We start from the raw sequence: 8,183 nt of genomic DNA, 5'->3' as shown, positions 1-8,183 counted from the left end.
CCCCAGCCTCTGGCAACCATCATTCTACTTTCTGTCTCTATGAATTTGACTACTCTAGGTACCTTATATAAGTGGAATCATATACTAGCCTTTTTAAAAATATTTTTTATTGGTTTCAGAGAGGAAGGGAGAGGGAGAGATAGAAATATCAATGATGAGAGAGAATCATTGATCAGGTGCCTCCTGCACACCCCCCACTGGGGATCAAGCCTGCAACCCAGGCATGTGCCTTTGACCAGAATCAAACCCAGGACCCTTTAGTCCACAGGCCGATGCTCTATCCACTGAGCCAAACCAGCTTTGGCTATAATATCTTTTTTTTTAATTTAATTTAATTGTTGACAGTATTAGAGATGTTCCTCAATTTCCCCTTTACTCCCCTCCTCCCAGTCCCTGCCCCATCCCAGTCCTTCACCACACTATTGTCTGTGTCCATTGGTTATGCATATCCTCTATATAATAAAAAGTTAATATGCAAATCAACCGAACAGCGGAACTACCCTGTGGCTATGAGACCCGCTGTGGTGGCCAACTGGCTGGATCTGGCCTCAATCGGCACCCCGCAACCGCCAGCGCCCCATCCCCCCTAGCGGGCCCACCCCTGATTCCCCCCCCCCCCCCCCATCCCAGGCTCGGGCGTTGAGCGTCTGCCCCCCCCCCTCCCTTGGTCTCGCAGGGCTGAGGCCGCTCCAGCAGGTGAGCTCTGCCCACATCTTCAGCGCTCTGGACCGGAAAACCCGCAAGATCAACCTGGCCAAGTGCACCCACGGCAAGTGCTCCACCCTCATCGTGTCGGACCTGGCGGTCCGGGGCCTGGACATCCCGCTGCCGGACAACGTCTTCAACTTCAGCTTCCCGGCCAAGGGCAAGCGCTTCCTGCACCGCGTGGGTCGTGTGGCCCGGGCTGGCCAAAGCGGCACAGCCTACTCCTTGGTGGCCCCAGATGAGGTCCCCTACCTGCTGGACCTGCACCTGTTCCTGGGCCGTGCCCTCACCCTCGCCCGCCCCCACGAGGAGCCCTCAGGTGCGGTTGGCGTGGACGGCGTGATGGGCAGGTGCCACAGAGCATGGTGAACGCTGAGGCCTGAGGCCTGCGGAACACCCTGGAGGCGTCGCTGGAGCCGCGGGGCCTGGGCCGCATGGCCCACAACACCCCGCAGCAGTATGTGCGCTCGCGGCCCGCACCCTGGCCGGAGTCCATCAAGCGGGCCACGGAGCTGGACCTTGAGGGGCTGGGCTTGCACCCCCTCTTCAGCTCAAGCTTCGAGGAGGAGCTGCAGCGGCTGAGGCTGGTGGACGGCATCAAGCAGTACCGCTCGCGGGTGACCATCTTTGAGATCCACGCCTCCAGCCGGGACCCGAGCAGCTCGATGATGTGGGCCAAGCGGCAGAAGGACTGCAAGGCCATCGCCAGCTTCCAGCAGGGCCGGCAGGAGCGGCAGGAGGGCCTGGCTAGCCCAGCCCCGAGGTGCCCAGCGCGGCAGGCAGAGCAGCCTGGGAAAGAGGAGGAGGAGGAAGAGGAGGAGGAGGAGGAGGAGGGAGAAGGAGGAGGAGGAGGCAGGGAAGAGTCTTCACAGAGGTCTTGGGTCGGAAATGGCAGCAGCCAGCACCTGAGGGGGAGCCAAGAAGCAGGAGGAGGAGGCCCGGCCGCTGGACCAGGATTTCTATGGCCCCTATCGGCCCAAGGACTTCGACAGTGAACGGGGCCTGAGCATTGGTGGGGACAGGGGCGCCTTTGAGCATCAAGTGGCTGGCGCTGTCCTGGACCTGATGGGGGACGAGGCCCAAAACCTGACCAGGGGCCGGCAGCTGCTCAAGTGGGACCGGAAGAAGGGGTTTGTGGGACAGTCAGGACAGGAGGACAAGAAGAAGATCAAGACAGAAAGTGGTCGCTACGTCAGCAGCTCCCACAAGGAGGCCCTCTACCAGAAGTCGAAGCAGAAACAGAAAATGGCCATACGCTCAACGCCAGCAGTCGGCCCTGTCGGCAGCGCTGTTTCCACCCCACCCAGTCGGGGCATGTGCAGGAGGCAACTGGTTGACGTGTCTTTCTCACATCCATGTTTCTCTTTCTGCCTCTCGCCTTCCCTTCTACTCTAAAAATCAATGAAAAATGTCCTCAGGTGAGGATTAAAATAAAAAAAATATATATATATATATATATATATATATATATATATATATATATGCATACATACACACATGTACATAAATACATGAGTATGGAGTGCTGGGGGCGCAGGGCCCCAAGGTGCATGAATTTCGTGCACCGGGCCTCTAGTCCTATATAATAAAACCCTAATATGCAAATCGACTGAATAGTGGAATGACTGGTCACTATGACACACACTGACCACCAGGGGGCAGACGCTCAATGCAGGAGCTGCCCCCTGGTGGTCAGTGTGCTCCCACAGGGGGAGCACCTCTCAGCCAGAAGCCAGGCTCACGGCTGGCTAGTGCAGTGGCAGTGGCAGTGGCAGAAGCCTCTCCCGCCTCCGCTGCAGACAGGTGGTAAGGAGCGAGGGGTCCTAGACTGTGAGAGCCCCAGACTGCAAGAGGGATGTCTGACTGCCGGCTTAGGCCCAACGCCCGGGGATCAGACCTAAGCTGGCAGTCAGACATCCCCCGGACTGCGAGAGGGCACAGGCCAGGCTGAGGGGACCCCCCTCCCCCAGAGCATGAATCTCATACACCAGGCCTCTAGTATGTATATAAGTTCTTTGGTTAATCTCTTCTCGCCTCCCCTCCTCCCCTCTGAGATATGTCAGTCTATTCCATGCCTCCATGTCTCTGAACCTATTTTGTTCTTCAGTTTGTTATGTATTAGATTCCACTTATAAATGAGATCATGTGATACTTGTCTTTCTCTGACTGGATTATTTCACTCAGTATAATACTCTCCAGGTTGGTCCATCCATGTTGTCACAAAGGTTAAGAAATCCTTCCTTTTTACAGCTGCATGGTATTCCATTGTGTAAATGTACCACAGCTTTTTTATTCACTCATCTTTTTTTTTTTTTTATGGTTTGGGCCAGGGGACATGCCAGGAGTGCTGACGTCATCAAGGTTAGGACTAGGGTTAGGGCTACAGTTAGGATTAGGGTTAGGACTATGGTTCAGGCTCAGGTTCTCATCTTTTTTTTTAAAAATATATTTTTAATTTATTTTTTACAGAGAGGAAGGAAGAGGGAGAGAGAGTTAGAAACATCAATGGGAGAGAAACAGCAATCAGCTGCCTCCTGCACACCCTCCACCGGGAATGTGCCTGCAACCAAGGTACATGCCCTTGACTAGAATCGAACCTGGGACCCTTGAGTCCGCAGGCCGACGCTCTAGCCACTGAGCCAAACCAGTCAGGGCTATTCACTCATCTTTTCATGGGCACTTGGGCTGTTTCCAAGTCTTAGCTTCCTTCTTAAGGCTGAATAGTATTTCATGTTTTGTTTATCCATTCAGCTATCAATGGACATAGGTTGCTTCCACTTTCGGCTATTGTGAATAATGTTCTGACATGAGTGCAAATATCTCTTAGAGTCCCTGTTTTCAATGCTTTTGGGTAGGAACCCAGAAGGTGAATTGCTGGGCCATTGGTAATTCTATTTTTAATTTTTTGAGGAAGTGCGATATACTGTTTTCCATGATGGCTACATGTGGGAACCCCTTTCACGTCCAGCGTGGTTCAGGGTTCCGGTTCAGAGTTCGGGTTCTGGAGAAGGCCGCACACAAATGAAAAAAGACTAGAAAAGTATTAATTTGGGAATATTGGGGGCCAGGCGGGGGCCCACCTCTATGGGAGGACTACCGCCTTGCTTTGGCCTTGCCATCCCTTTTATTGAGACTATGAGATACACCCATAGCCCTTAATTCCAGTAACAGGCAGATTATCTTATCAGGAAGGATTTACATGATTATTTGGTGGGGAAGTTGCCTCAGTTGCCATTGTCTTAATTAGATAGGGAGTGGTTGGCTCTGACCTTTCAGAGCTTCAAGGTTGACCAGCCTTCCACATCTTTCTATTAGTGAGACCATGATCGGTTTCCAGCAGCTACAGCCATTCACATTTTCATCAACAGTGCACAAGGTTCCAATTTGTCCACATCCTCACCAACACTTGCTATTTTCTGTTTTGTTGTTGTTTTCTATTTTTATGGTCATAGCCACCCTAATGGGTATGAGGTGGTACAAGTCTTTTTAATTAAGATATGTGAATTGTAGATACTTTTTTCCCCAGGCTGTGGCTTGCCTTTATAGTCACTTAACAATGTTTGAGCCGAAACCGGTTTGGCTCAGTGGATGGAGCGTCGGCCTGCGGACTGAGGGGTCCCGGGTTCGATTCCGGTCAGGGGCATGTACCTTGGTTGCGGGCACGTCCCCAGTGGGGGGTGTGCAGGAGGCAGCTGATTGATGTTTCTAACTCTCTATCCCTCTCCCTTCCTCTCTGTAAAAAATCAATAAAATATATTTAAAAAAAAACAAACAAACAATGTTTGAGTAGAAGTTCTTAAATTTTCATACTAAAGTCTGCAGTTCCTTTATGTCATATCCAACAAACTTTTTTTTTCCCAACAAACTTTTGCATAACCAGCATCACAAAGATTTTTCGCCTATGCTTCCTCCTACAGGCTTTATAATTTTAGGTGCTACACTTAGGTCTATGATCCATGTTTTAAAGTTTATAATTTCATTTTGTCTTAATTTTTGTAAGTGGCATGAGGTATGGATCAAAGTTTATTTATTTCCATATTAGTGTCCATTCAGCAGTTGGTGAACATTAAGGTTACTGCCCTTCCTGAGTACTATGAATAATGCTGCTATGAACATTTTCTCCTGGGTATACACTTAGTAGAATTTCTAGGTCCTATGGTAACTCTATGTTTAACTTTTTAATGAGGAATTGCCAAGCCGCTTAAAGCCACTGCACCATTTCACATTCCCAAAGCAATGCGGGGGTGTTGTTCTACTTCCTTGATAACACTTGTTATTGTCTATCTCTTTGATCATATCCATCCAGAGGATATGAAGTTGCAGCTCCCTGTGGTTTTGATTTGCATTTCCCTGATGATTAATGAGGCTGAGTGTCTTTTCATGTGCATCTTGGCCGTGTGCGTATCATCTTTGGAGAAATGTCAATTCTTTTGCTATTTCACATTGGGTTGTCTTTTAATTACTTAGTTCTTTAGGTATCCTGAGTTACTATTTTTTTTAAAATATATTTTATTGATTTTTTACAGAGAGGAAGGAAGAGGGATAGAGAGTTAGAAACATCGATGAGAGAGAAACATTGATCAGCTGCCTCCTGCACACCTCCCTACTGGGGACGTGCCCGCAACCAAGGTACAAGCCCTTGGCCGGAATCGAACCTGGGACCCTTGAGTCCGCAGGCCAACGCTCTATCCACTGAGCCAAACCGGTTAGGGCATGGGTTACTATTTTTTATCAGATATACGATTTGCAAATATTGTCTCCCATTCTGTGGGTTGTCTTCACTTTTTAAAAAATCTTTATTGTTAAAAGTATTAGATATGTCCCCTTTTTGCCCCCATTGACCCCTTCTTCCCCACACCCACCTGCCACCCAGGTTGTCTTTTTACTTCCTTGATGGTGCCCTTTGAAGCATAAAAGTTTTTAATTTTGATGAAATCAATTTGTCTGTATTTTTCTCTTGTGCTTGGTGTCATATTAAAGAAAGCACTGCCTAATCCAAAGTCCCAAAGACTTGCTCCTATGTACGGTACTAAGAGTTTTATAGTTTTAGTGCTTACATACACATGCATTTTTAAAAATTAAATTTATTGGAGTGACATTAGTCAACATGAACATACAGATTTCAGGTGTGGGTTTCTAGATCTGCATATTGTTAAAGGACTAAGGGGACCCTTGCCAAATTGTTCCCCACAGGTCACCTCTGGGGAAGGGCATGAAATCGGGGTCCGGTTAGGGTTTTATGGGGATTTTCATTTTCTCAGCCATATATTTCTGTATCATGTGGATTTTTTTTAAATATTTTATTGATTTTTTTTACAGAGAGGAGGAGAGAGGGATAGAGAGTTAGAAACATCAATGAGAGAGAAACATTAATCAGCTGCCTCTTGCACACCCCCTTCTGGGGATGTACCCTCAACCAAGGTACATGCCCTTGACCGGAATCGAACCTGGGACCCTCGAGTCCGCAGGCCGACGCTCTATCCACTGAGCCAAACCGGTTTCGGCTGGATTTTTTTTTTTTTACAAGCATGGCTAACTGTGGTAATTTAAAATCAACAGACTTTTTAAAAGATTCAAAATTATACACAGTTAGCTCGACTGGTGTGGCTCGGTGAACGTTGACCTATGAACCAGGGGATCACTGGTTCATTTCTCGTCAGGGCATATGCCCAGGTTACGGGCTCAATTCCAGTAGGGGGCGTGCAGGAGGCAGTTGATCAATGATACTCTCTCATCATTGATGTTTCTACCTCTCTCTTCCTCTCTGAAATCAATAAAAATATTTTTTTTAAAAATTCACAAAGTTAGTTATTAGAATTGGGGTGAAGGTCATGTGGAGATAAAATTCCTTGCCCATGCCGAAACCGGTTTGGCTCAATGGATAGAGCGTCGGCCTGCGGACTCAAGGGTCCCGGGTTCGATTCCGGTCAAGGGCATGTGCCTTGGCTGCGGGCACATCCCCAGTAGGGGGTGTGCAGGAGGCAGCTGATCGATGTTTCTCTATCATTGATGTTTCTAACTATCCCTCTCTCTTCCTCTCTGTAAAAAATCAATAAAATATATTTAAAAAATAAATAAATAAAATAAAATAAAATTCCTTGCCCTAGCCAGTTTGGTTCAGTGGACAGAGTGTCGGCTTGTGGACTGAAGGGTTCCGGGTTCAATTCTGGTCAAGGGCACATACCTTAGTTTCCGGCTCGATCCCCAGTAGGGGACGTGCAGGAGGCATCCAATCAATGGTTCTCTCTCATCATTGATGTTTCTCTCTCTCTCTCTGAAATCAATAAATATATATATATATGTGTGTGTGTGTACATATATATATATATACATATATATACACACATATATACACACACACACTTGAGGCCCAATGCATGAAATTTGTGCAAGGAGCTTGGCCTCACAGCTGCAGCCCTCACAGCCCCGGTTTCGGCCGGAAGGTTGTTTGGCTGTCTGGTCTAATTAGCATATTATGCTTTTATTATTATAGATTATTATAGATATATTTTAAAGAGATAGGATTCCTTGAGCAAGCAGCATCTAAACTGAGACCAGAAGGTGGAGGAGTATGCTGGCTACAGATGGGAGCAAGGAAAGTGTTTAGTTGGGGAGATATTATTTGAGCCTATGTGAGAGAAGAGGTTCATTTAAAATAATAATAATAATAATACTTTGAACTCTCTGGATTGAAGAATGGAAGGGGGCAAATAGGAGGGAACAAGAGGCTGGAGAGACAGGGGACAGATGTCCTTGTCGTCTACGAAAAGGGGTGTAGGCAAGGGAGCATTGGAAAAGTCATTCTGGGACTGGGGAGAGACCGAGCGGAAGGGGCAGGGAGTTCCATGAGGAGCCTGTTGCAGGAACCCAGGGAAGAAACGATGGTGGACGAATCTGGCACTACTGGGTTAGGAGAGAAGGGACTGGGTTTGAGAGATCCTGAGGACTAGGCGACTGGACCAGGAGCTGAGGAAAACTCCCCACTTCCCACGTGACAGCGAGTTCCCCGGTGGCCCATTAACTAGCTGGGGAGGCAGCAGGGCGTTGGGAGGAGGAGGATGACAGCGTTGGGAGGAAGAGTGGGTGCGCTACCTGTGGAAGCAGAGGTGCTCCGTAGGGCGCTGCGGGTGGGTCGGGGCTGGCGCTCCCAGGGACGCCGGCGCAGACGGGGAGGAGGAGTCAGTCCCGCCCGGAACCACTGCCTGGGCGCTGCTGGCTGAGCCGCAGGACGGAGCGGGACCGAACCCCGATCACCCGAGCGGGCCCCCCAGACTGCCCCTGAGGCACGTGCTCACCTCCGGGGTGGGGACGCCCCTCTGATCCCTCCTGCCCCGGCACACGGGTCCGGGATCCCGGAGGGGAGCCCCCGGAACCTTCTGCCGCCGCCGCCCGCGTTCGCCGCGGGACCCTTCGCGAACACCGGTCCGCTGTTGCTAAGGGGCGGCCCCGGAAGTGACGCGCCAGGGGTTTGTTGACAG

The 8,183-nt window shown here is 49.3% G+C and overlaps 1 pseudogene; it reads left to right on the top strand.

Moving 5' to 3' along the window:
- The first annotated feature begins 509 nt into the window (after nucleotides 1-509).
- LOC103283956 (ATP-dependent RNA helicase DDX54-like) lies at nucleotides 510-4,650 on the top strand (annotated as a pseudogene).
- Nucleotides 4,651-8,183: the final 3,533 nt, after the last annotated feature.

This window comes from Eptesicus fuscus, chromosome 15 (genome assembly GCF_027574615.1).
Source record: "Eptesicus fuscus isolate TK198812 chromosome 15, DD_ASM_mEF_20220401, whole genome shotgun sequence".
Classification (NCBI taxonomy): domain Eukaryota; kingdom Metazoa; phylum Chordata; class Mammalia; order Chiroptera; family Vespertilionidae; genus Eptesicus; species Eptesicus fuscus.
This window is presented reverse-complemented; position numbering and strand designations above follow the sequence as displayed.